At 36.7% G+C, this 27051-nt stretch overlaps 1 long non-coding RNA gene across 3 annotated transcripts in view; it reads left to right on the top strand.

Annotated features, from left to right (window-relative positions):
• LOC106488967 (uncharacterized) overlaps positions 1-27051 on the top strand; it is a 140862-nt gene that overhangs the window by 487 nt on the left and 113324 nt on the right. For all 3 annotated transcript variants that reach the window (XR_010883195.1, XR_010883196.1, XR_010883197.1), the window contains exon 2: positions 3094-3284. This is a non-coding gene — a long non-coding RNA (uncharacterized lncRNA). The remainder of the gene's footprint in view (positions 1-3093; positions 3285-27051) is intronic.

The raw sequence follows: 27051 nt of genomic DNA, 5'->3' as shown, positions 1-27051 counted from the left end.
AGTGAGTGTGTTGCTCTGAGTGCTGTGGGGTGTGGGTTCACGAGGTTTAGCCTCTGCAGGCTTACCTCCCTCTCTCGGGTCATGAGCAGCTTCTGCAAAGGAAATGGAAGCCTGTAGAAGCTGCACATGTTCAGCACCTTTCTGTCCCAAGCCTGCGGGCTCTTAGGTCGGACAATGAAAAATTAATGGGGGCGTCAACATCTGGGCCCAAGTGAGTGGTCAGGATACACTGGAAGTTAATAACAGGTCTGGGAGTAAAATTGAGGAAAAAAAAAAAAAACAACCTTCAAGTCTTTTTCCAATGCAGTAGATCACTCTCTTCAATGAAAAATTCTCATACATAAGACATATATAGTTCCATAATCTCTTTGTTTTGTTTTAGAGTTTTGTTTTGACATACTATTGGCCTCTCTGCTGGCCATTTCACTAGAATGAATGACCAGCTGTGCTATAGGCTGTCAAGTTCTTTTAGCCTACCATAAATACCCTGTTTCTCCATTGTTAGTGTTCAAATCCCACTGCTATTAGAGCCAGTGCTGTAAAAGACATGAAACAGAGAAGCTTGTGTGTCACTGTTGTTACAGATCTGAGATGTTACAGAGAGTAGGGAGTTAAAGCAACAGAATGAAGTCAGTACAAAACAGCCCACAAGGACTGGCAAATAAATAAATCATCCTAACTACATTATTATCATGGGTTGCTTGAGCTTCATTGTTTCTTTCTTTCTTACCTGTATCCCTGTTACATTTTTCTCTCTGTTCAAGTGAGGCAATCAAAAGAGGCTGTGAGCAGTAATTGGCTCCTGCCTGTTTTGGAAGTTGCTAAAAATACTACCTTACCTCTGCATATCTGGAGGTCAATTGAAAAATCAAAATACTGAGGTAGACAAATCCTGCAGACTAATCTATTGAGATTCTTTCTTGCATTTCTTCCCAGAAGGGAAATATAAAACTATCTGAACACATATAAAACAAGAAATTCTCTTACATTCTACCTGCAGTTCAGCACCCTCATCTGCACTGATCACTGTAGGCTTCCCTAGGCACTTGAAAATTGCATTTCCAGCTTTATAAGACTGGCAGATGTGTTCTGCACAGTTCTGTCATATCTCCCAGCTTTCAGGCAGACAAAATTAGCTTTGGTTAAGCTAAGAAGAAGATGATGTGTTCAAGGCATTGCAGTCTGGGTATGTGCCTGTACCTGCTTCATTTTGTCTTTGGGGAAGGTAGTCAGTCTGTGCTTCAGTTCTTCATCTATCAAATAGGAATAATTTGTTTGTATTTTCTTTGTAGGAAGGAAGCAGGGGTAAAAGAGGGACATACCAAAATATTTTTGCGAGACACTGTTAAAGTAGAGTTCATTAAGTGGATATGTTTTTCATGGGAAGGCACAAAATAGTTATTATTTAATGTTCCTCTTTTACACTAATTTGCCAGGACAACATAAAAATATGCAGCACAAATTGAGTGAAAGTAAGAAGGAAAAATTCCTTGTAGCTCTAGAGAATATTCTGCGGATTCAAAATGTTTTTCAAATTAATCCTCCAGCTACAATATTCTTCACATTTTTTTGTGAGAAGGTAGGCACTCCTCCTATTTCTAAAGGTTAGGACATCTAATTGAGTAACAGAAAACATTCCATTTAATTTAGGTCATCAATCATACAAAGCAAGCAAAAATAAAATGCACAAAGGACTATTTCTAGAGATATTTCATTTAACTTTTGAGGAAACATTGCTATTTCAGGAAAATTCAGTGTGGTTTGGAGACAAATTGGAAAGGCCAGATTTGACAAATCAATGACAATTGCTCTCATTCCATGACCAATACTGTAATGACAGAAGTATCGTGCATTTTTACAGAGGCAAAAAATGTGTCACAGTGAATTTAAGTGGATTGCCTGAATCTGATATATTTACTATGAGGCTTTTAGCATAAAGAGCATGAATCTGAGTATATTTGGATCATTACAATATGTGGTCAGCAGTGAGTAAGGTGGTCAAGGCCTGAGTCACCACCTCACCATTCTGTATGAACTAGGGACCTTTTGGCAAACTTGCATGATCGACTTGACCCAAGAAGAGAAAACAGAGAAAACGGTCTTTTCCTAGTTTGTGCGTGGATCAAAACTTTATTAGATTTTGCAACTGGTTTCCTGACTATGCTAATCTTGTTCAAACTGAGCCAATAGAGGAATAAGTGTAATCAAGGCTTTTTTAAACTTCATGAAACTGCAGAGCATGCAGAAAGTGTGAAAAGTTAGGAGAATTTCTGCATGCAAACATACTGAAACGAATGGCCGAAGATTCCACCAATTTTGTGTAGAGAAACTTTTACCGGACTAGCTACATATCTTTCAGTCAACTTTTTCAGTCCAGTACTACCCTGTTCACACCCACTCTTCACAGACCATCCTAGGCAAGAGTCCTGTTCCACCTGTGCTCCTGGCTGGAGCTCTACAGCAATTTTCTGCAATGCCATTAAGGCTGCATCTTATGTGACAATATCCTGTATCATAACAGATTGGTCAATGTGTTGAATAAAAGACCAAACAATCTGGCTTTGCAAACAATTGACCCCTCTTTTTGTCTTGTAGGTGTCATGATAGCCAGATTGCTCTATCACCCACCCATTCAGTTTCACAATGCCCTTGTGAAACAAAGCAAACTCACCCAATTTATCCTGAAATCAATTTTACCCCTCCGTTAGGAAAGAAGCTTATCCATAAACATCCACAGATTTATCAGCTCAAAATTCTTCTCTTGACTGTTCAGGAACTCAGGATTTGTGCATAGTGTGTTTCCATCCGTGAATATGTATGATAATCTAAAATATTTTAAGTTTTGTGCTCACTTTCATTTCTGTCACAAAACTTTTAACTATTTTTTCTTTTAGTTTTATATTCTTTCACTGTGATAATGCACAGTCAGGAGGGTGAGAAATAAAAAATAATTAAAATAAAGAAAGGAACAAGAGAAAGGAATGGTTGTTATACAAATCACCTTTTTTCATATATGCCATATTTGAAATACACCAAAGAATATACACTGGACTTCATATGCTCACTAACTGTTTCTTTTCATATTCTTTTCAGGTGCTGCCACTGCACAGCATTATTACAGCCCCAGACCAGATAAAAGAGTACAAAGATAGTTCCTGAAAAACGGCGCAAAGTCTACATTCAAAGAAAAAAATAGCAAAGCATAAAATCCTGGAATTGACAGAGAATCTGACCCTGTAAAGGACTTGGATCAGGCATGAGAGAGACGAGAAAAAGAGAGCAGGGTAGGATAACCATACTTTACACTGCTATAAAGAGCAGGAAATAACATGTTTGGGAGGCTTTTCAGGAGAAATATATAAAATAAAAGCAAGTGCCAATGCAATGAGGCAGTACTACTATGGCTGCCTCTTAAAAAGTGAGAAATGTCTGGTGAATGAATGTGTGCTATTACTCTGCAAATCGTGCGCTAGTACAGCCCAAAATGACATTCTGTGAGCACCCACCTACTCCCACTCCAGTGACTTTTCCAATGTGGCACTTCCCTATTTTTGGAGCCTTCCTCTTTTACTTTCTTCCCCCATGGCTGTTTAGCCTTGTTACTTAATGCTTGAATTCCAAAAGGATGGCAAGAGTCCCAAGCAAGGCTGTCCTGGAGGCATTTAGGTCCAGTACACTAGAAGGGTTTGTTAAAAATAACACCGCTGTTACCCATCTCCCAAGAACTGCTGTTAGCCATCATCCATCTCTGTGCCTTTCTCTGATATGGATATATATTTGTCAGGCAGCACAGCTATCACCCCAAGATTTAAAATGTGGGAATATCCAGTATACTTACTAAAGTACAAAAGTGTTTTTGGGGGGGTTGTGGTATGTAGAGTTGGGCAATGAAATGTAAAAGGTTAATTTGTTTGTATTACACTACTGTGGATGACTTCCAGACGTGTTGCTTTTTGAGACTTCTTAATGCTGCACTTTTATGAAGTTGGCGGTCTTACCTTTAAAAGCATAGTCAGCTAATGTTAAGTGGTTCATAAAATTTTTTGTTGCTATACACTGCTCTGTGATCAAATTACAAACATTTTGTTTATTTTTTCCTTCCCCGTCTCCCCTTCCAAAAGATAAAAAAACAATACGGATAACCAAGCTATCTCTCTCTGAGGCTAACATCAACATCACTGACCAGCCTGAATCATGCTACTGACTCACTGAAATTAGTACTAGCAAGACTAAATATAGCCCCCTCCCCTCTCTCATCAGTGCTGGCTAATTGTCTTGAGTGGGACAATAAATTATCTCTTACTGATGCTACTTCAAAGTCCTTTGGATAAGAAAATAGATAATTCAGTTAAGCCTTAGGTTCCTTCAGCAAACATTAGCATTTCTGCCCCTTGGCAATTGTTCAAGATGGTTTTGAAACATTTAAGAGTCATTAGAGCTAATAGCTCCCATTCTGAATTTCCTTCAAGGAAGAGTATCAGAAAAAAAATGCGCTACCTTATTCTCACTTCCTTAATCAAGAATTAATCATTCAAGTGATAAACAATGATAGTAACATACTTGAATAAATTATTGGTTGTCTTTGTTGAGCAGATGCAGTTCTAAATCATCTTGGCTGCTTTCAAGATATTAAAGATATAACAAGAAAAAAATCCCAGCTACCTAAAGTAGCATTTTTTAAATATTAATAACGACCTATTTTACATACACAGAGTTTAAAACTCTGGGCTCAGCCATGCAGGCTTTATTCAGGAATAATTGTTTCTTGATTAGGAATTGCAGAGCTGAAGATTACCTGTATCCAGATCTAAATTTGTATATCTATGGAAATGTGTGGATATGCAATATATAGTATTAAAACCTTAATATAAATCATTGTACACAGTAGTATAAAGTATAGAAAAGGTATTACATAAAATGCTTATAACTGTGTATATATAAATTCAAGCATGCTTAGAGTACTTAAGCATGGATTATGGTCAGTGAAAAGAAGTGTCGACTGGGGAATTGTCTCTATTATCATGCAATACGACAACTATAAATATTCAGGTTAGTAGGAACAATCTTTTTAATATAATTTAGAATGTTTCTGTAAGGTTATTAGCTAATAAAAATGAGGAAAATTAAAATATTTCTTGTGGCATCGACTATATTCCTATTATGTATTAGCAGATGGGATCAATAGGATTTTCCTCTGCCTAAGTTCCCTCTTGTCAATTAGATAACATGGCAGCCATGTATTGAACCAACAGAGTTTAAATATATCATGTTGTGGACATATCTAGTAATAGGACTGCTGTAGGTTATTTTGAGGCTATAACATGTTATGCAGCAGTAAAGGCAGTTTGGTTTAGGACAGAACTGGATTAAAAGATATTAAAAAAATCTTGTACGTAACAGCAGCCCAAACATTGACAATTTTATTATCTTTGTTTCTGACTGACTTCAGTGAGAGTTAACTAACACCTATGTTTCTAAAAATACCTTGGATTATTTAAAGGGATTTCAAAATTAATCTTTATAAGGGACTTTTAGATCTACTCAGATTTAGATATAGATGTAAATCTTAAATATCTTCATATTTTGAGTTTTTCTAAGCTTGGTGATAAAAAAGTCAAGTCTGTTTTGCTGTTATAGTTTTCAGAGTCTTTCAATTTCAAGCCCTCAACCCCTAGCAGTGGCTTTCAAACTGGAGGCTGTTATGGTAGGTTGCAAATAGTCTACCAGGATAACATACAGGGCCCAGAGCTGATCTGTGGGACTGTATTCAGTAATATGTACTGCTAAACTCCTAATGTATGAAACTTCCTTGACAGCATATGTAATGGTTTGTAGAAATTTTAAGGGCTGGTGATGATCCACTGGTCTGAACCATCTGAGAACCACTGTCCTAGCATATCTGTGCCACTGTGTGTGGGAAACTTGGATGAACCTCAGCTAGAATTACCTTTCTCCATCCTCTACGCTGGACTAAGAATAATACAGGAGAGGCTTTTGTTTTATAAGGCAGATGGTACTAGGATCCTAGTGTTCATATTCTCTGCTGTGTGTAGGGAAAAGTGCAGAGGGGACCCAATCAAGGATTCAATCAGATACTGCAGTTTCAGACACAAAGCAGGATGTTTGGGATCCTCTAGAGATCTTCTCTTAGGACTTTCCCATCCTTGTGCTGAAGGCTGAACCACACAGCTTCTTCCACCCTTCTTTGTTCCTTTGCATAGCTCCTTTTGCCTCTTCTCCTTTTATGTACTCTGTCCTTCACTTTTCTTTCAGTTTAGCTTATTTTTTTCCTCAGTAACACCTTTCCCACAATTCCTGCCAAACAAAACACAACCCAAGAACATCCCGTGGAACTAATGCATCAGATGATTAACTTGCACTGTTTGTGCTGTTAGCGTGTGGTATTCCTCCTCTGCTCTCTGACAGTCTTGTCAGTTGGGTGGGATTGATTTGCCCTAATATAGGCATCTAAAATGAGCACATCTAAATCTATGCTAGTAACTCTAGGTTCCTTTTATAGTCAATGGTGAGAAACTGGCACCTCCAGAAGGCAATATATCATCCTAAGATTAATGTCTAGGATGATTCTGCAGTTGTCTGTTTTTCTGCATTAATTGTGGAGGGAAACAAGGGTGAGTAGTTTAGATTTAAATGTCTAACTCTTTGAAGGTTAAAAATGGGTAACTGAGGCAAGCTTCTCTTTCAGACCACATGTTTTTCTGGACTCTCTTCATCTGCATACCTTTAGTTTAAGTGGCCACTGAACTGAACAGTATATACCAAGAAATCAAAAATAGGAAAACACTACCTTAAGAGGACCAGCTTTTAAAGCAATCCATTGCTAGCGATTTTTAATTAGTGCAAGTGTTTTTCTAATTCATACCCTAATTTCTACTAACAACTTTTAGTAATTAAAGCACTGAAACTTGAACAGAGGTGAGTAGTCCTTGAATCACATGATCTTAAGTAGCAACATGAATGAAGTATGTCAGATTCCAGTGGAACTATCTGTAAGTAAAGGGATATGCACATTTGGAAGGCGCGGGGTTCTGATTCTTGGCTTGAGTTCCACTGAGTTAGTAGTTAGTGGTCCTGGTTGACTCCATTTAGACTGAACTCTTATGAGATTGTATACTTTTTTGCTAGACCAGCCAGACATGGAGAATAAAATGAGTGTGGATCCCATACAGACTGTAGTGCATGGAGTTACTTAAGAGTAAGATTTGAGGTGCAATGTGGAATTGCCAGCACTACCATAGTCTATGTTGTGGATAGTGAAAAGCACTTATAAAATTTAAGAAAATAAGAATCGGTGACACAGAGACTTAAGCTCTGACCCTTCTAATCACTATATGTTTGTCTGCCTCTGGCCTTATGTGGTTCTATTTAACTCTGTGACGCTCTGCCTAAGTGTAGTGAAATATTAGCACTCAGGAAAGTGTCCCAAGAATCCCCTTCAAAAATACAATGTATGTGTGTTTAAATAAATACATAAATATACATACATAAAAAGAGAACTTGCTTTAAAAGGAAATTATAATAATATGTACAGCTAAAACTCCAAACCAGTATTATGCAAATAATAAAACTTTTAGAATAATAAACTAACAGTAAAATGTCTTTAAATTCTGTTGTCATTAGAAAATCCAGCCTGTTTCTTAAGATAAAATGGTCCTTTCCTACTTAGTGTTCCTTCCCTCATGCATAGCCCCCTCAATTTTAATTTACTAAGAAAACTAGCAAAAGTATCCATTAAAAAAAAAAATAACAGTACCCTATCCAATAGTTTTATGTGGGAGCCATGGAAAACTTTGTTCTGTTTTTTAAAAAGAAACCAGAACTCAAGCGGAAAACGATGGATGTAAAACCACAAGAAACAAAACCAGAAAGAGTTAATTAAGCCCTCTGAAACCAGAAAACAGGCAGTGTTGTAAAGAGAAGTTTTTTTGGTCTTTTCCTCTTTTCTAAATTAGACAGAAAATTACATGAAACATTTAATTTGCAGACAAGTAAAACTAAGATAAAATACCTCCCTTAAACATAGAATGCCAGGAAATAGAGCTACAACAATGCTTGATCACATCCTGCAGCACTTTTGGTATGTGGGATTGTTCATTGGTGAAAGACTACGGTAATATTGAGACAGGTAAGAACAAAGATAAGTTTTAGCCTTCCTTCAAAATTTTATGTGTTGGGGCTACAGGGTGGCGTTTTTTTAATAGTTTACTGTAATATTCATATTTTCTTCTTCTGTGTGTTTCACCTAGTCTTATTTTTTTTTGTTCTTATGGTTGAGTACACAAAAGCAAAGAAAATGGTGTGAGGGGAAGCAGTGAATGTAATGAATATCTGATACCTTTATTAGATGAGGGGGTTTTATTACTCTTTCGCAAGCTCAGAATAGAAACACAAATATAGATTAAGTTAAACTTGTGCATGCCTTTGGAGGGTTAGGACATAAATTTCCTAAAGGAACTTATGAAAAGGAAATATATTTCTTGCATTGTATCAGGGATTAGCTCTCTCAGCATATTCATTGTTTTCCATTTTCAATATTAAAAAGCATTTGCCAGAACTCCAGTCTACTCCCTTGAAAATTTAAACATGCACTTGTTTTTCATTGTTATGAGAGAAAGGAATGTTTGTTTCTTAATGTATTTCATCTTTAATGCACTCCTAAAATACATCAAAGACGTATCTAATCCGAAGCATCATAGTGCATGTCATTTTCAGCTGAGTTACAAGAATCAGCAAATATTTCAAACAGAAATCCCTGGGCAGGTCCATCTTATTCCTTTGCTCAGCCTTCCCAGACTTTACCTGTGGCCATTGTGGGGAAAGGAAGAACTACTTTGCTTAGTGTTCACCTCTTTTAAGAAGTGGTAGTAGGGAGGGAGGAAGGGAGACGGAAAATGAGTTAAGGAAGTCCTGGTTCCACACACCCCTGCTCAGCTACCACTGGGTATACATTGGCCTGTCAATTATTAATTTATTAATTTATTAATGCTTCAAAGAAAAGAGGGAGAATGTGTCTTAAACATGTGTCTCTGAGTCATAGTATCTTAGATATTTAAACATGGAATGGTACAATTTCCCATCTCCTGTTTTGCAGGGCTGTCTTTAGAGTTACTGTATCAATCTACAGGAATTAAAAACTAATTGTGCACAAAAATACAAATAAGTAATCATATAAAATGCATGCACTTGTATTCCAATTCCTATAATCTGTATTTTGAACCATCAGTGAAATGTATAATTTCATTCATTCAATTGAGTATAATAAACCAAAATTTATTTAAATTATGTTTTAAAGATTTTTTGGTGTTTAAATCAAATATTTCATTTTTACACTATGGTCTATATAAACATCGATGAAATGGTCTGTTTCTTCTCGGCTTTAGTCATAAGTTATTTTTTGTTTTGTTTTGTTTTGTTTTTAAGCACTGACTCATGAGGTTTCTCTATACTTCTTATACAATACACTTCTTCCTTCCTGAAAAGGCCTGTTTGTTCTCTATTTTTGGCTTGCTTTTGCATTGTTATCTCTAGATTATATACATTTAGCTGATGACTGCAGGATCTGTTTAATTAATACAACTATTTCAGAATAGTTATTATATTTTGCTATATATTAAATGTCTTTGGTTTTTAATATTTTAATAATTTCTAGTATTTCTAGTGATATCTAGTATTCATTCTTCTACAATGTTTCTATAGTATGATACGTACAGTACATTAATTATGATTTATCTCAAAACCCCAAAATATGTTTAGAATTTAATCAAGTTTCCCCGAAGAAGGGAAGGTGTTATATTACCAAATTCAAACACAATAAGGAGTTAAAGTGGATATTTGTTTAAACTGAATGAGACATATTGAGGTTCATGAGAATTCAGTCAAGCTAAAATAATGTTCGTGTACACTGATAAGAAAATATGCTAACTTTTTATTGTAGTTAAAAAGAAGACACCCTTCTAGTAGTCTATCAATACAACAACTTGTAGAAAAATTAATTCACTAAATGCCAGGTAGTACCAGTTTAGTAGGTACAGAAATAAAGCACTGTTTACCCAGAATAAGGATGGCAGAGTCAAGCTTCTAACAGTCTAAAGAATAGCTTGGGGAAAGGTAGCCATATTTATTCTTGTCTTCTCTGGTACTTGGTTTCCTCCATAGTTAATATTTCTCCTAACGATGGGATTTATATTGCTTTTAGAAATAGATGATAAAATGGGAGAAAATATAGATCAACAATACATAAGATCAGTTTGTGTTCTAGTTTTTAAAATTCTAGCTTTCTTAGTAACGATTTACAATTCTTATTTTTAAAGATAAAATCTAATCTATGAACAGATATTAGTTATACTTTAGTACACTCCAAGTTTCATATATTATTCAGTCATTGAATTTCATTTTACAAGATAATAACAGGGATACATTTTTATGAATATAGTTTGATATAATATAATTGCTACTCCCTATTTAATGATAGTAATACCTTGCAGTTAAACAATTTGCTTTACCCATACAAAAGGTTTCCATGATATGTTATATCCTTTTCTTTTTGTCCACTGAATTGCTGCCACTTCTTAGGTAAAAATATTTGCATTTTCATCACATTGTTTTATCCTCTTACTTAATACACACTTCTGTGTTTTCCTGAACTCTAGATGTTTGATATCAGGCTTACAAGCTTCAAGACATTTGATTTGTTGGGTAATGACCTTTGGAAAAGAAGAACATCAGAAGAAAAAATAGCGTTGCCTTTAAAGACTTAAATGGGAAATAAATTGTTGTTCGTAGCCAGTGTAAATCTATGAGGGTTTTGCCTCTGCAGGGTAACTATGAGAGATTTAAAAGGAGAAGAATGCAAGTTTCTAAAAGTAAAATGAGAAGCACATTTGTTAATTTCATGAATGTAACAATATGTGTGGTTATCTTTCTTTAATCATGCCCAACTTATAAAACATGTTGCATGATCTGTTACTATATACTGCTTTTCAATAATCCTTTCTGTAATATCGTGTCTAATCATCAAATCTGTAATCCTGCACCACTTGTATAACAGTCTGAAATGCTGTGGGGCAACTGAGTTTTTAAGTCAGTATTACAATCTACCTGGCACAGAGAGACCTCTGTATGTTTTGAATGTGTTTTTCAGAGACACTCTCTCCTGATTTGTTGTTGTTGGCACTGCCTTATACATAAAACACCTTGAGAGTATTTACCTTAGAAGAGGGGACTCACATAAAATGATAATGATAGCATTGATCAGCATCTCTTCAGAAAAAACTCATAAACTGTAGGAAACATGAAACTGAAATGCTTGCAGGAAATGCTTTCCTAAATATTATCTGGCAGATTTTTTTATGTTATTGGGCAATTGGTGGTAAGGAAAAATAAGGCCAGACTTAAAGCATAAAGCCCAAAATCTTAGAAATGTGAGTTCAATATATATCTGAGGCATATGAGAGGAACAATCCACATTCTGCTAGAGCCTTATCTCTACTGGAAACTTCCTCTGCTAAAGGTCAGAAGGAAAACTTGTCTGTATGTCTATCTGACCATACCAGTTGGTTTATTTACAAATTCTTCACTCTTTATCTGTACCTATCCATATTCTTTGTTCTTCTGTAGCTGACAAGCAATGAACAACATACGTGCAAAAGCCCACCTTGTCTACTCTGGCTTAAAATCCTGGATAATGGCTAAGCCATGTTCTTAACTAAGTTTTTCTACCTTTCGTTCAGTTTTTATATAGCATACTCCATATTACATCCAGCTTTGTAAGACAGCGCTTCAGCCAAATGGCCTCTATGAGTAAGGCAGAAACATTTTTTATTTTCTAGGGCAATTAATTAGACATCCACACTGTCACTCCCACTCTTAAATTAATCTCCATATGTTCAGTTATCATAGAAAAAAATAAATAAAAGAAAAAGCTGAAGGGAAAACTCATAACCACATCTCTGCAATGTTTTTTCAGACGTACGACTTTCTGTCAGCATATTGGGAATTCATAATCTCATTATTATATGCTTAACTAATCAGCACACCTCATAATTTCCGCACAAACAATGGTCCCCTTGCTTTTCATCAAATATTTATGAAAGACAGAGCAAAAAAAATCTCATTCATGAGACTTTGTTACTTATATTAAATATAGAACAGTTACTATTTATTTATGAAACTCTACTTCCAATTAAAGTAGCACTTCTCAAGTTATTTGTTTTGTGATGTATTGTCTCTGGTTCATTTCATTTATTGTTTCATTTCCATGCTAATTTGGAAAAATCAATACGTTTTCAGTGATTTTACTAAATTGCCAAGGTTTTAATATGTCTTATTGAAACCCTTTTAGGTCACTTTTTAAATTAAGTGTCATCTGGTGGGTGGCCTCAGATTTAAAAAAAAAATCTGAAAGTATATCTGAACCATTCAAGCACTTTAAAATGCAAAATTTTAACAACTTGCAGGTAGTGAGGTGTGGAAATATATCCATTTATAGCTGATATATCCCTGGTGTGATACAGTTGTTTACTCTGTGTAACAGCCCTATGTTCTAAGGAGTTAAAAACGTTCCCAGCCAAAACTGTCACCCCTCACCCCAGCATTTCAAATGCACAAGACAGTCTCATAGCTCAGTATATACAGGACACGAGGCTCTACCATATACTGTAGGCATGAGCATGCAGGGCTGCACAGCTCCTAAGAAACACACCCGTCCCCTCTTTTATCCTGGTGCACACCAGCTTTTAGGATGCTTCCCATATAATTCAGGCAGAGATAAGGAGTTTTCCTCTCCCACCTTTTGGAAGGAGTATGATAATTGAATCCTTAACTTCAGTTTGATCTAACTCTTTTTTGAGGCTATTGAACCATGCCAGTACCATTATTCTTTGCTCTACAGCACTGCAAGGCATAGCAGGTACTTAAAAACCCATAGTCTTAGGCAGTTGTCAACCTGCAGCATTTCAGTCTCAGTAAACAAAACCAAATTAAAGAGGAATGGATACTAACTAGCCTTTATGTAAAGGACTGTTTAATATATCTTGTGTTAGTTCTGTGACCTTCCTGTCTTTAAGTCTTTGCTTTTTATTTCTTCATTTTGTTGAATCTCAGAGTCTCTTTGGTTACTTGATTCAGTGTTTTCTCCACCCACTGCCCACTTGCTCACTTTTTAATTCCAGCTGGGTTATTCCCTATGCATTGCTTTAAGAGAGAAAAAAATGCTTAGTTAGTCACACCTGTGCATTTCTTAACTGTCATCCCTGATTTCTCTTCCTCTCTCAAGATGACATGAAGACCTACAAAACCTCTCCCAAAATGTGAAACTCCATAGAAATTGATCCTTAGCAAATGGAAATAGCTTCCCTTTCCTCTTCACCACTGTTGCTGGACCTGCACATTTCTTTTAAGGACCTAAGAGGGTTCATAAAGGTCTATTGCTTTCTCATGGCGTATAGCACTTGTGGCATTTCTGGAAGAGGATAGACTATCTGCAACTGTTCTCTTGGGCTTGCTCTTTCTGTACTTACTTTTTCTTTTGAGGAGATTGGAGAAGGGGCTTGGAACTTAATCAGAGGTACTCAAAAAAAGTCCTCCCTCCCTCCTTCCTTCCTTCCTCCCTTTCTCCTGCCTTCCCTTCCTCCCTTCCTCCCTTCTTTTTCACCTTCCAATTCCACAGAACCACTAGGAATTTCAGTGAGATTTCTGAATTCACTGTAACTATATAACTAGACATTAAAAGAATTGTCCTTCTGCGTGAGGGCAACAAAACAGGAGTTTAGTGGGGAGATTCCCATGGAAACAATAGTTCAGTGACAATAAAAAATATTTCTCACCACAATTCACTAAAAATAACTTCAGAAATAAGTTTACAGAATTGGGCAATTTTTTATTGATAGCACGGCAGGCAAAACCATTTTATTCTTCATCTGGAGGATAATATGTCGCATTCTGTGTTCCTAATTCTTGAAGAGGATACCTTTACATTTCCCAACCTGCTTTTTTTAACCCTGTTCTGAAGGGATGTATTCTTACTGAACTAGATACGGGGATTACAAAGCAAAGTGGGCTACACCATCTGCCTGGTTGCTTCCACTTCCCAAATTCTTCTACATTGTTGCTATTTCATAGCAATACTAAGATCAGTTCTCTGTGAAAAGAGCAAGCAGCTCAGGTGCACACATTCTTTGCTATAGCAAGGAAGCTGTGTCTTCTTTTGCTTTGCCTGCAATTTTGCAAGAAAGCAAAATTGATTGGCAGTTCATCTGCAAGGTACAATAGAATGGTTGAATTGGATAAGCAGTGCTCCTTTGCAAGAACTGTCATCATACAGTGTATGCTGCTTACTTTGTCACTGATCTTATGAAATTGCCTTTGGTATCTCGGTTTTCTGTTAGTATCTCCAATAGTCATATATGTCTTTTTTTTTCTTTTTATGAACTTATTTTTCAAGTAGAAATATATGAGCACATCTCTGGGATGATTTAGGTATTTTAGCTATATATAGTTGATGGATACTGGTTGATGTTATAAGGTGCGTATACAAGTTGGCTGTGGACTGCAGCTCTGCTTTGTCTGTAAGACCATACTTTGTTTTCCAACGGCTTTGCACTTTTTTGTTGAACTAAAATTTCAATGGAATTGTCTATATAGAGTTGTTGGTTTAGTTAACTGAAATATCATAGTTATTGATGGAGGAGTTTGCTTCTTTTAAGTAGGACTGTGCAGATCACTTGGTCAGTTGATTTATCCAGCAGGGTGTCTTCATAAGAAGTTTGAAGGAAGAGGAAATATTCCTGTTTTCTTGCTGACTGCTGGACCCTGGGGTCTTCCAAGATGAACAGGTTTAGAAGTCCTATTATTTAGATCTGCTGCTTATGAAACAACCTCCAGCTATCTGTGTTTCCTTTTTGGAGTAAATACGACTGTGTATTTAAAAAAGGTCATGCAGAAGTGTAATTACTTATATTTATTGTGCATTTCTTTCTGAGAAAGGGTATGTCTAAGTTATGGTGGTAGCTGGAACTGGACCCTAAGTAGGCATAGCTGGATTCTGGGTTTGACTCTTAGGAGAAATGTTAGCTAGTTGATCTATATTCTGTCAGTATTTTGAGTAACCCTCAAATTGAAAAGTAGCGCTTGGATTCTGTTCAGATGGTGGAGGACTTAACATGGGAGTCAGTAACTGAATCTCCTCACGCTTACATGAGAGTGTACAAAAGTGAGTTCTTTATTAGATGTTACAGTGCTGAACAATACAGGTTATGTTCTTGGGGTGTCTTCTTTGCCAAGGGCCTGCTCCTGTATGTCTGTTTGGGAACCACTCCCAAGAAGAAATACGTAAGCAGTTTAAATGCCTGAAGAAATGATTTACATAAAGTTAAACTATCACAATTCAAATATGTAAACATTTAAACATGAACAAAGCCTTTAGGGGGTCAGAGCCAGTATACTGAGACTTCGTAGCTTCCTCCAGTCATAGGACAGCAAAGCAAATCTAATGCACTTTTGAACATGAAATTCTGTGAAAAATAGATTAGGACATAAAATGAGACGTAAAATAACAAAATGATGTCAGCTTGTCGCATTGATAAAAAAAAGAATGCTAATGATCAGCGTATTTTTCTTCAAATGTTTTGTCCATCTATGTAGCAAGACTTCTTTACTTTCAGATGAGTACCACATAAAGTTGAATATTTGCAATATATTTATTTACTGCTGAGAAAGAAAAAAAAATTGATCCTGAAAAAGAAAGTTACCAGACAGAAGTTTGACTGAAAGAACAGATTGGAGGGGCAGAATATACTCCTTATTTACAACTTTGAGGTAGAATGAACACAGTAGCTGAGATCACTGAATGTGGCCAGTCCAGAAGTACGAAGAAGATGAAACCGGGCTTAAAGGGAATTTCTAGGTGATGTAAGGACAACATGAAGCCTTCTTTGCCATTCTGCAGAGGGTTTTGTGGCTGACAAAATGAATGGGCAGGACCCATCCACTTTGCAGAAAATGCGTCTAGTCTATTAGCAGTCTTTTCTAACAGAGCAAACTATTTTTAAAACTAGTCTTAATATACAGGTCTTAATATGCAAACAGGTTTTTATTGGATGACTCAGGTTGAATTTGGTGACTGTGTCACTGTTTAATTTCTTTGTGCTTAGAAGTTTTGTGGCTGTTTCTATTTCTGGTGACAATCTCTTTAGTGATCATGTTAAAAAACACTTGCTTTGAGAAGACAGTCATCTATCTCTGCACAGTCATCTATCTCTGCACAGTGACATTTACAGTCAGAATTCCTTTCAAATGGATTTCAGAATTTCAAGTTGAACATCTTCTCCAGTCTGTGATCCAGGGAACCATTCACCATTCACCTATGTGAATGGTGTTCAACCTCTATTTGTGTTCTTGGCTCTGTTGGCAGTATAGGTCCTGTACAGTTGGTTTAAGCTGACTATCAATAAGCTTTCTTTTCTTTGTTGCCTATTTAAAATACTGGTGACAACTTATACAAACTATGTAGATCGCAACTTGAAAACCTTCAACTTAACTAATTGTTACAGTACTTTCCGTGACACATTGAACAGTACATAGTGTAACACCATGTACTGTTGTTGGCAATCACCCAATACTTATGCTGCGATGGGTCTGTTTCTACCAGTAGGGTTCCCCAGGTGTGCATAGATCTCTCTGAGGATGCTCAGCAGCACCGACAGACTCACAGGGCTGAAAGTGTCAATGGAGTGCACAAATGAGGCATTAGCTTCCAAGTTGTGGAGACTCAGCTAACCCACTGCATGTTCTCAGAGAACACCACCTGGGGAAAACCTACCCCAAATTCAGATTATGATGCTGGAAGAACCCCCTTTTAACTGGTAACTTGATGATTAAATGTCACCCATCTGTCTGATGGGACATACAAGTCCAATCTCCTTCTGTGGCTGAGGGGATTTCAACCTGCATCTCCCTCCTGAAAATCTGAAGATCAACCTATAGGATATTCTGATTTGGGCTTTTGAAGTCTCTCCTGATGAAAGGTGAGAGAAAACTCATTGTGTGGAAACAGTGTTCACCTAGGTGAGGTGACATCCAAGATGCTGTCAGCTTCAGTGAATACTTGAACACACACTGTGACCCTCTCTCTCTGTCTGATAAGGAGGGCTCTTTCTGCTTAGGCTGTTTCAGTTCTTTAGCTCGTCAGCTCTTTTCACAAAGGATGTGAGGCTTTCCTCATCCTGTATTTCTCAGAAGTGGAAGCGGACTTCTGTTCTTTTAAAGAGAAGAGGAAGAAACTCCTCTCTTTGAAGTATTTCAGTATATAACCCACTAATTTGGGACAGGTTATTTGTTTCTGTGCTGTTTCTAAGTTTTCAGTTGTTTCATTAAAAACAAAAGAAAATTAAAAGAGGATGTAGTCTAATCTAAAGGAAAAGAATGCAAGCTCCGTTAAATCTTCTCCAACTTGACAGCAGATGTTGCTTGAGTGGGACTTAGAGATCTAAGTCTCATCAGCATAGGAAAATACTGAAAACCTGTCCCAGTGCCACTTAACAGTTGGTTGGCTCTTCAGGTACTGGCAACATTCAGAGCCTTGGGGTAAACAAAGCTGCCAACGTTTTAAACAGTGTTATCTATTTAGAGCAGGCCTAATCAGCACTACTTAAAATGCTAGAGGCTGTCTGTGCTCTGTTTGTACTGTAGCTCCCAACTTTACTGATAGTAGGGGAGATGAGTCAGTCAAGATTTTAGGTATTGCCATAGTCTAGAGATTTTATAATTCATTTTTACAGAAATCTGCTCCCAGAGCGCAGTGTCCACTCCAATGCCACTGGACAAGCCACACTCTACAAGCTGCCTTTGCAACCTGAAAATGTAGTAATATTTTAGCCTCTCTGTAAGAGACTGGGACAGTGGTAAGAAATACAAGATATTCTGCAGGAATGCAAGAGGTGTCATACAGTGGGCTGTGGAGAAAACTTGTAATCTTGGTCCAGGAAGGAGACTATTTGAGAAGAATTGCTATCTGTGATATACATGTAACAACACAAATCTTCTGTTAACAGAAACAAAACAAAATTTGCAGATATAAGACTTTCTTTTTCAGTTAAAAGCCAGACAAATCAGCTTTTCTTCTTAATTGTTAAGCTAGATACTGAACCAGATTCTATTGATATAGTTCCTTGGACTTCAGTTGAATCAAAATGCACTTTCACAATATTAAACTGTAGATGACTGTATTATAACCTTTTAATTGCATTCAATGGGTCCCATTTTTAGCTTCCGTGATATAAATCAGATTTTGATCGTGTGAATGTTTACATAGGGTGCTTTCCACTATAAGTCACACACCTTTTTTGGATAGACATTGTACTTCAAAGTGCAAAACATCTTTCTGAGGTTCAGAGATATGAAAAAAAGTATGATATAAAGCACAGCTGGAAAACTTCATAGTATTTTTTATTATGCCTTACATGACATAAAAATATAGCTGAACATAGGATGATAGGGACAGAAAGCTTGATGAAGGCCCTAGGCTATTTTGGTGGCACCTTGACTGTCCATTTTGCTATGTTTGCTTTGGTTTTGTCTTACCTTTTCTGAATATTTCCTTTTTTTTTTTCCTGTGTGTCTATCAAAGTTATTTTATTTTTCAGCATCCTGTAATTTATTTTGATATATTTACAACTATATTTTGACGTGGAATTATCAGAGTGTAGACTTTAAAGGCTTTGATTGGACTTCATTCCTGGTTATTAAGTGAGATTCTCGGGAAAACCCTCAGTTCATTTCAGCAGGTATTTCTCTTTCAGATTTTAGGATGGCATTCCTAAAAATGGAGATTTAGTCTACACAAAAATTATTTGTCAGTGACATTTTATATTACTACTCTGCCAAGTTCAAAGTACTGTAGATTTTGTCTTTTTTTCTCCTTTTTAAATTTTATTTGTTGCTAACTCCCCATACCACTGAATATTTTGTAATTGTTTCTTTTATTTTATGTATTTTTGTGTTCTGACTAGATTTAGTTTGATAATTGAAAACAGAAAAGTTATAAGCATGCTTTGTGGGATACTAAAGCAGTATTTAATTTCTGGCAACATAATGTAGGTATTATCTCAGTTGTTTTGTAAAAATACTTCATATGGGTAGGAGGAAGGAAGAAGAGAAGGAGGCAAATCTTGCTCTCCCTTACATGGTTGTAGAAGACAGACTACAGAGTGTGGAAAAGGCAAATAGCATCCCTTTTACAGGCTGTGTAAAGGCTTTGGTAAGACCACAGGGTAGCTGCTGGGCAGTTTGCCCATCTTGGGATAGACTTGTTGGAAAACAGAATACTGGACCCTAGGGAAAGTGGGGTGAGGGGAGTGGGAAAAAGGTTGCCAGTTGATCTGGCTGAATCAATGTTGTACCTGCCAAAATTTGCACCAACTTACTTCTCTTCTTCCATTGTAGACATAGTCACATATTTCAGGAAGATACTCTGAGTAGCAGAATGCTCCTACAAGAAACCCTCAAGCACTTTAGAAGATTGAAGCTAGAATAACCAGTTTGTTCTTAAATGCTTTGCAAAAAAAGAAAGAAAACGTGGTTCCTATCATGAGGACCTTCCAGAGGTCAGCTACGCACAACGCAAAACGTAAAAAGGATTCAGGAAAGAGAAGGCATGAACAAAAACTGGGTAGATTAGTAAAAATGCAGTGAAGTAGTAGGTTTTAAATATGGGCTTGAAAGCAAAGAAAGACGCTTGGCTGACAATGAGTAGGAGGCTTCCAAACATAGGAAGCAACATTAAAGAATGTACAAAGCTGAAAGTGGGAGAAGGATAAAAGAAACAAAGAAAGAAGTCAAAGCTGAGTGTAAAGACACAAAGAGTCACTTGAAGTTTTCCAGTTCTACTGAACATTTTTTTTAGAATCCCCATCTCTTCAGTTACCTAACTTATCTGTAGCTTTCTTTTCTTTCCTTTGGGACTGAGTTATGTACTAAACATTAATTTCATGATATTTATATTTAAAGTCACTGGGCAGTACTGATTTTACTCTCTCTTTTGCCTATTCTGATAGTGGAAGAGAACTTCAGTGTGCTTTTTTCCCTCTGTGCATGAAGCCAAAATGAACAAGATTGAGATCTGAGACTTGCTACTCAGCACCTGACTAGCAACCCCTTTTTAGCTGGAAAAAATACATTGATCTGAGACTTGGCTTGGCAGGTTTTACATTTTCATTAAATATTGATACTTAAACATCATCTTTGTTTACACTGTATGCAGCTTCCTCTAGGTTTTAAACAAGGTGGGTTTTTTGCACATAGGGTTGAAGTCAGGAGTTCATAACAACTTCACTTAGTGATGTATGATAAGTGTTTTTCGGTGTGTATTTGAACAATCTGGATATATATAGGCATTGTGAATGATGCTTAGAAGCCATATTTTTTGTGAGTCCATTTGTCTTAGAGGATGCTTTCAGTTGAATCAGTCATAGTCTAATAAATAATCTGCATATAGATCACGTTAACTGTGGTCAACAAAGTAGGGTGGGAATAGTAAATTTTAAGGATATCAATGTTTGAAATTGATTCCATCTTGTTCTGGTTGTTTATATTGACTCTCTTTTCCAGTGAAATGTATTCTGGTGATTTAAATTAAAAAAATGGCCTTTGTGTGTAGTCCTTTCATTTTGATTTTACTATTTTCAGCAAGTTAGTATATTTTAAATTATATTTCTCTCAGAGTTTAGGGAGAGACAGAATGAATGCTGAGAAGAAACAACTAAAAGCTGTTTAGAAGTAAGATTTTGAAATACTGTGAAGATAAGCAAAACCCTGCTTGTGTGTTTGGTTCCCAAATCAGGACCAGGTCCTTTGTTGTGGTCATTACAACACTGTAAGTAAAATAAGACTGCTGTTGGCTATTGCTGCACTGTGGATGGAAGTACAGGAATTGCACAACCGACAGTCACTTGTAAGATGACTAGAAGCAGATTTCTTTTGGGGTACAGCGGAAGGGGGTGGGGCTACATACATCTTACTTCCCCATGTTTCTTCTAATAAAATCACAAGAGAGAAAATTAAATCAGCATTTTCACTTGTCCATGATATCAGTACCCTGCAAGTTCATGGGAATGGGAAGTTCAGGATATCTGCAAAGTCAGCGATTCAAGAGACAGCAGATGTGATACAATGGTAACATTTGTACTTTGCTGCATCAGCCTAGGTTTAAGTCATCCTAACTAACACACAGGAGTGAGAGGATGGAGCAATGTAAGATGATACCAAAACAGTATGCTAGAAGGCATAGAGTAACTGGCTTATATCTTCTAATAGCCACCTGTTCAGAGCTTTTCTTGCTTCCAGTTCTTGCTTACACTGATTTTGGTTTTGCCAGAGTACCATTTGTAGCATCAGAGGCACTTATTCTACATTTCTGCCATATCTCTTATCTATCAAAGGTCATGGCAGATATCATCCACTTACCAAAAGGAAACTGGCTGAATCTGAGACAGGCTGAGCTACGGGGAAACATTCTGAATAACCATAGTCTTTCTACCATCCTCTTTTTCAGAGGGCGCTCAGATTGCTAAGGCAGTCTGTCATCTGTATTCTCCTGGACTGGATTCTCTGTTCTTTTACCTTACACTGTTGATGGTGAGCCTCAGAACAGATGTAAAATAAACTAGCTCAAAAGGGCAGAAACATAAGTTTGTCTCAGATAGAGAGATCTGAGCTGGAGATATATATTAAGTAAGCATGATGAACTAGTAGAATAATTTGTCAAAGAAAACAATGGATTCTCTATTCAACTCTTAAAATAAAGACTGATTTTCATAGAGATACTGTAGTTCAAGTAGAAGTTACAGGCTTCATGCAGAAATTAGTTGGATTAAAGTTGATGGCCTAGATTGCCATCATGAATATATTTGTTTTGCAAGCAAAGTCCATGCAATAATCTGCTTATATCCAGCTGCAAAGAATGGGTAGGCATTAACATAATTTGAGGAAAATGAATCTAAGCTTGCACTGATGCAAGCTGGAAAAACAGCCTTGAAGTCAGTGGAGCTATTCTGATGTAAACAGGCATAGGTTAGCAGTGAATTGGAAGCAATCATAAATAAAGTTTCCCAAAGAAAGGAATGCATATGGAATATTAATGCTTCAAACAAAGAGTAAAGGTGAGTTACTATCTCCAGCTCATTTTATTTATCACAATAATGACAGGCTATGGCATGAGGCAATTATTTCATAATTTTCCATGAGTGAGTTTTTTCCATTATATCTTTTATGCCCATACATAAAAATCAAAGGTGTAATGAGGAGTTGTAAAACGAATTCTTAAACTGCACACTGCTGCCAAGTTCAGGTTCAAAGTAAATGGGTGTGACTCCCATTGTGCGAAGCTGTGCTATGCCTGCTCTTTCCTGTAGTGAATTTGTTCTAGGAGGTGAACAGGTACTCCATGGTATCAAAAGGTTCCCCATGTCTTTACAGTAAAGAATGTGCTTTAGGATCCATCACCAGGACCAAATCTGTTCATCACTGCTAAAAGGAGTCTAACATTTGAATGCCAATAATGTCAGTAAACAGATGTGAGAAAATGAAGTGAAAGGCAGAGGACAGTGTTAATGAAGCCTAGGTTTTCTGTGTCAGGAAAAATGGGAAATAAATGAATTAACCAGAACTAGATGCATAGCAATCCAGGCATCCAAATAAAGAGGGAATTAATTGTTTGGTTACTATTACCACTGGACTAAATAACCAATATAGTTAATGCCCTGAAGAGCATTACCATTCCTTCCCCTTCTTGGTGGGTGTGCGTGAGAGGGGAAGGGAAAGGCACAGTGGGAGCTGGGGTTTTCTACACTGAACCAATAGATTTGTTTTGTCTATTCATCCTTTTGTGCCTGGTTTGTTTGCTAGTTAGACTTGGGCTGTGGGTTCACTAATTCTGTGTCTTTTTTTCATTTTGTTTAACACTTCTGGGAGGTATCTCGCATCATTTTCTCAGGTTGAATAATTCTGTGGTGAGTTTTTACCTCTCTGCCTGTGTGTAACATGCAGACTCAGCAGCTCAGCTTCTCTTCTTCTCATACTTTCCAGAAATGTCAGACAGCAGCATTCATATCCATGCAATGACAGGGCAGGAATCAACCTGAAAATAGTGTTTCAATATTAATGCAGTTCTAGTTTCTTTTCAGCTGGGTGGAAAGCAAACAAAACAAAAATCAGTTAAATCATTTTTCTGTGTGTGCAGGGTGAATTGTGCCACCTTCACAGCAGTGAGATATGGAAATTAATGTAGAATGCCAGTTTGACCAGTATGCTTCAACAATATAGACAAAGCTGGTTGGTTAAGCTGGATTTACATTGCTTTGCATTGCCAAGTAAAATAAAGATGGGTCTGGTAAAAACAAATAAATCTGAGAATCTTTCAAAAGTTGTAGCCAGGACTTATTCTCCTGTCATAGTCCTGGGGATTTACTATCTTATTAATTGTTTGCATATTTCCCTGCTCTCAGAAATGCCTCCTAAGCCATGTATTGTGATAGCAATGGGAGTTTTGATTATCATGTGCATTGCTCAAGAGATCATATAATTTTGTTGAGACTTGAGAGAAAACAGTGATCAGAAAGAATTGATAGAGTCAAGAGATTGTGAAAAATATCTTTATAGCAGTTGCATTTGACTGGCATAAACTCTTTCTAATTGATCTGTACTGGGGAGAGCATTCCTCTTTTCTGGCATGAACTGTCATAATAAAAGTTACAACAAAAAAAAATGAGATGATCTAATACACAGAATTACGGTTTTGAGTGGTCCCATTCAGTATGGCTTTGTCTACACAATATACAATGAGTCATATTCAGCCTGGTATAAATTTTTGATTTTAGTGAGATCTGTAATCTAGAACATCAGACATTATTTCCATGAGTTTTAGTCCTCTCCAAGGACAGAATAGAGGAGGGGAAAGAGAACTCTGTGTATTTGTGCAAGGAACAAGATGAAAACTAGACTACATGGGATATTGATAAGCATAAAAATCAAGATACTAAGAATGCAAGAGCCTTAATGGTTTCTTTAGTACTGAGCACTGATGCTGAGGAAAATAGAGAAAACACACATTGACTAAGAATTCATTTTGCAGATGCGTGAATTCTGCAAACTGCTGTTTGATCAGTTTTGACCACACCTTTCCTGTCTTCTAAAAAAAGCTAAAAATATAAATGAGGACTTTTGGTTAGAAACTGACACAATTTATTCTGTTGCATGGTTACAGGTTGTCAGAATATCTGTTAGGACAAATAGATTTATATTATTGCCAACTCCAGATGTTTTGTGAGTTATTTCTGCATACAGTCCCAGGAACTGTAGTGCAGATCAGCAGAGACTTAAACAACAATTAGTGTTTTAATGAACAACTGCTGAGTATGGTCAAAAAAAGAGAAAGAACTATTGAAATTATAACCAGTAAAATTCTTTTTGCTGGAAATGAGGATAACATTTACATCTTCCTGTAATTTCATTGGAGGATAAATGGGATTTGGCTCTGCATTTTTGCGGGGAAAAGGGGATGGAAGATGTCTTACAATAGTAACTGCAGAACAGAAATTGTGCAGAACTGCTCCTGAATATTGTAAATATCTTGGAGCTTGTTTACAGAGAGGAATTACTATGTCCTTAGAGCATACCAGCACTTTAGGCTTACCTAGTTTGGCAGTGCTTAGCATACAGTAAGAATGATAGAGCTGCTTCCACTTACAAGGATTTCACAACTTGAAAATAAGGTATACCTTTGCACTAGTGGGCACAAAGGACAATATTTGAAGTAAAAGTTTGGCTTTTGAAATGCAGTTTAGACTTAGGTCTCTATATTAAGGAGTGCAATCTTTAAAATTAAAATAAAATAAAATAAAATAAATAGAAATAGAAATAGAAATAGACTGAATAACCTCTGCAGTGTCCTCAAGTTATTCAGGTTTCTAAATTTTCTGGCAAAATTCCCTTGCAGTCAGTTTAGTGGTTAAGATGTGAGGGGGAAGGGTTTACTCAGGCTTCGGGTCCCTACTTGCTGTATTACAAGAATAAAAAGTAATGTAAAATTCAGAAACTTTCCTGGAAACAGATGATATAATAATCCTTCAAACAATGTGCTGTTCATTTAGAAACAAGTGGGACAGGAGCTGGAATGGAAAGAAGGGGACAGGACAAAATGGCACAGATGCTGTTGCGGAAATCCTAATAGTATTCACAGATTGTTCTTACTCTTATTGAAGTCCCTAATAAGTTTGCTGGTTGTTCTCAGAAGGCTGAGTAGAAGTGATTTGGGTATGTAAGTACTGAGCCTGTTCAGCAGGAGTTTACTTCTATACTGGCTTTGATTTGTGTGGATTTGAGCTGCCCACAGCCTCACTAGACCCTCTAAATTTGCTTGCTAGCACAGAAAACTGCTAACTTATTACCCAGTTGTCATGGCATCTTCAACTGTACAGCTGCCGAACCTGGGATGAAGACATCTGTTCAACCTCTCTGTAGAGAAACAGTAATAATATGGCACTCCGCTAGAACTATCCTCTCATTCTCACTAGAGCACAGTAAATGAAGCATAAGACCTCTGACAGTCTAAAAAGCATATTTTTGCAGCAGGCCCTTATCTAGTGCAAACTGGCATAGCACTCATTGACTCAAATGCAGTTAGATTTATATGAGAGCTGTCATTTAAAAAGGAAAATCTTGCAAAAGTCTATAGTGCTCTTAAAACTCTTCTTGGAAAAAATGCAAGCAGGCCAATGGACAAAACTGACATTTTGGGATTATTATGTTCATTTTACAAAGTATCAAAATACATACTGCGAAAATGAGTTGTAAAAGATGGACTAATGACAAAATGATATATTAGATGATGGAATTAAAGCCAGATCCTCGCTACATTAAGAATACTTGATATTTCATTATCTATATATTTATCAGCATTGTGACTGAGATACCATGTAATTTATTCCTGAAAGTATGCTCCCGTAGTGCTTGAGTCTTCAGAAACCATTAAAACAAATTAGCAACAAAAGTCTAGAGATCAAAATAGGCTGCCAAATAGCTGGATATGGATCTTCAAACCCATAGGTATCGTAATACTAGATAAAAATCTTCATGTGTCCCTTCCATTGTATTCCACAGCAAACATCAGGTCTGGCAATGATTTATTGTAGTTGCAATTTTTTTTGCCCGAAAAATCATGCCTTTAGTATGCATTACACATTACAGTTCAGTAAATGTATAGATTTTGTAAAACAATTTTAAGATTGTTTAATTAAGAGATTTTTAAGACAATCCAGCTATTCCTGATCCTGCTAATAGAAGATGGATGTAGTTATGAAAAGTCTGTCTACCGAATTTCACTTTGGTATATGTAAGCATGCAGGCTTCATGTCTGGGGAATCTGCAGTATTAGAGACAAGAAAAACATTTGGCAGGCAGGAGTTTTCTGGAAGGGAGGTTACAAACTGCATAATGCTAGTAAAGTAGGCTCACACTGTTTATGGCCACACCATATGGGCTATGTATAAACACAGTGCTTGAATACTTGTCTCATTCTTACCCAACATTCTCTTCCTCTTATTCTCATCTTCACTTCCTTGTTTATTTTTTCTGTTAACATCAACAGCATTGTCTATTGACTAGACAGGCATGATCACTACAGTGTCATTTAAAGTTGTGATTTTTATTTTTTTGTGTGATAGTTAGAAACTTGAACTATTCAGAAATGTCTCCTACCCTTATACATGTGAACAGAAATTCCTCAAGTCCAATCAATAGCTGATTTCATTGGAACTATGCCAAAAGGGAATCTGACCACTCGTATTTAAAATACGAATCCAGAGCAACAAAGATAAATCTCTGATAGATTACCACTGGACTGAGTTAACAGTGAGTGATCACACATTAAGAGGTCAAAAATGAAAGTCAACAAAGCCACCCTCCATCTGCAGCTGTAACCACAGAGGTGTGGATGGACATTGATTTAACCAAATCATGTTTATTTTAATCACTTTAGAAAGA

Source organism: Apteryx mantelli, chromosome 1 (assembly GCF_036417845.1).
Source record: "Apteryx mantelli isolate bAptMan1 chromosome 1, bAptMan1.hap1, whole genome shotgun sequence".
NCBI classification, from domain to species: Eukaryota; Metazoa; Chordata; class Aves; order Apterygiformes; family Apterygidae; genus Apteryx; species Apteryx mantelli.
Note: the sequence above shows the minus strand (reverse complement) of the source record. Positions and strands in the feature narration are given on the sequence as shown.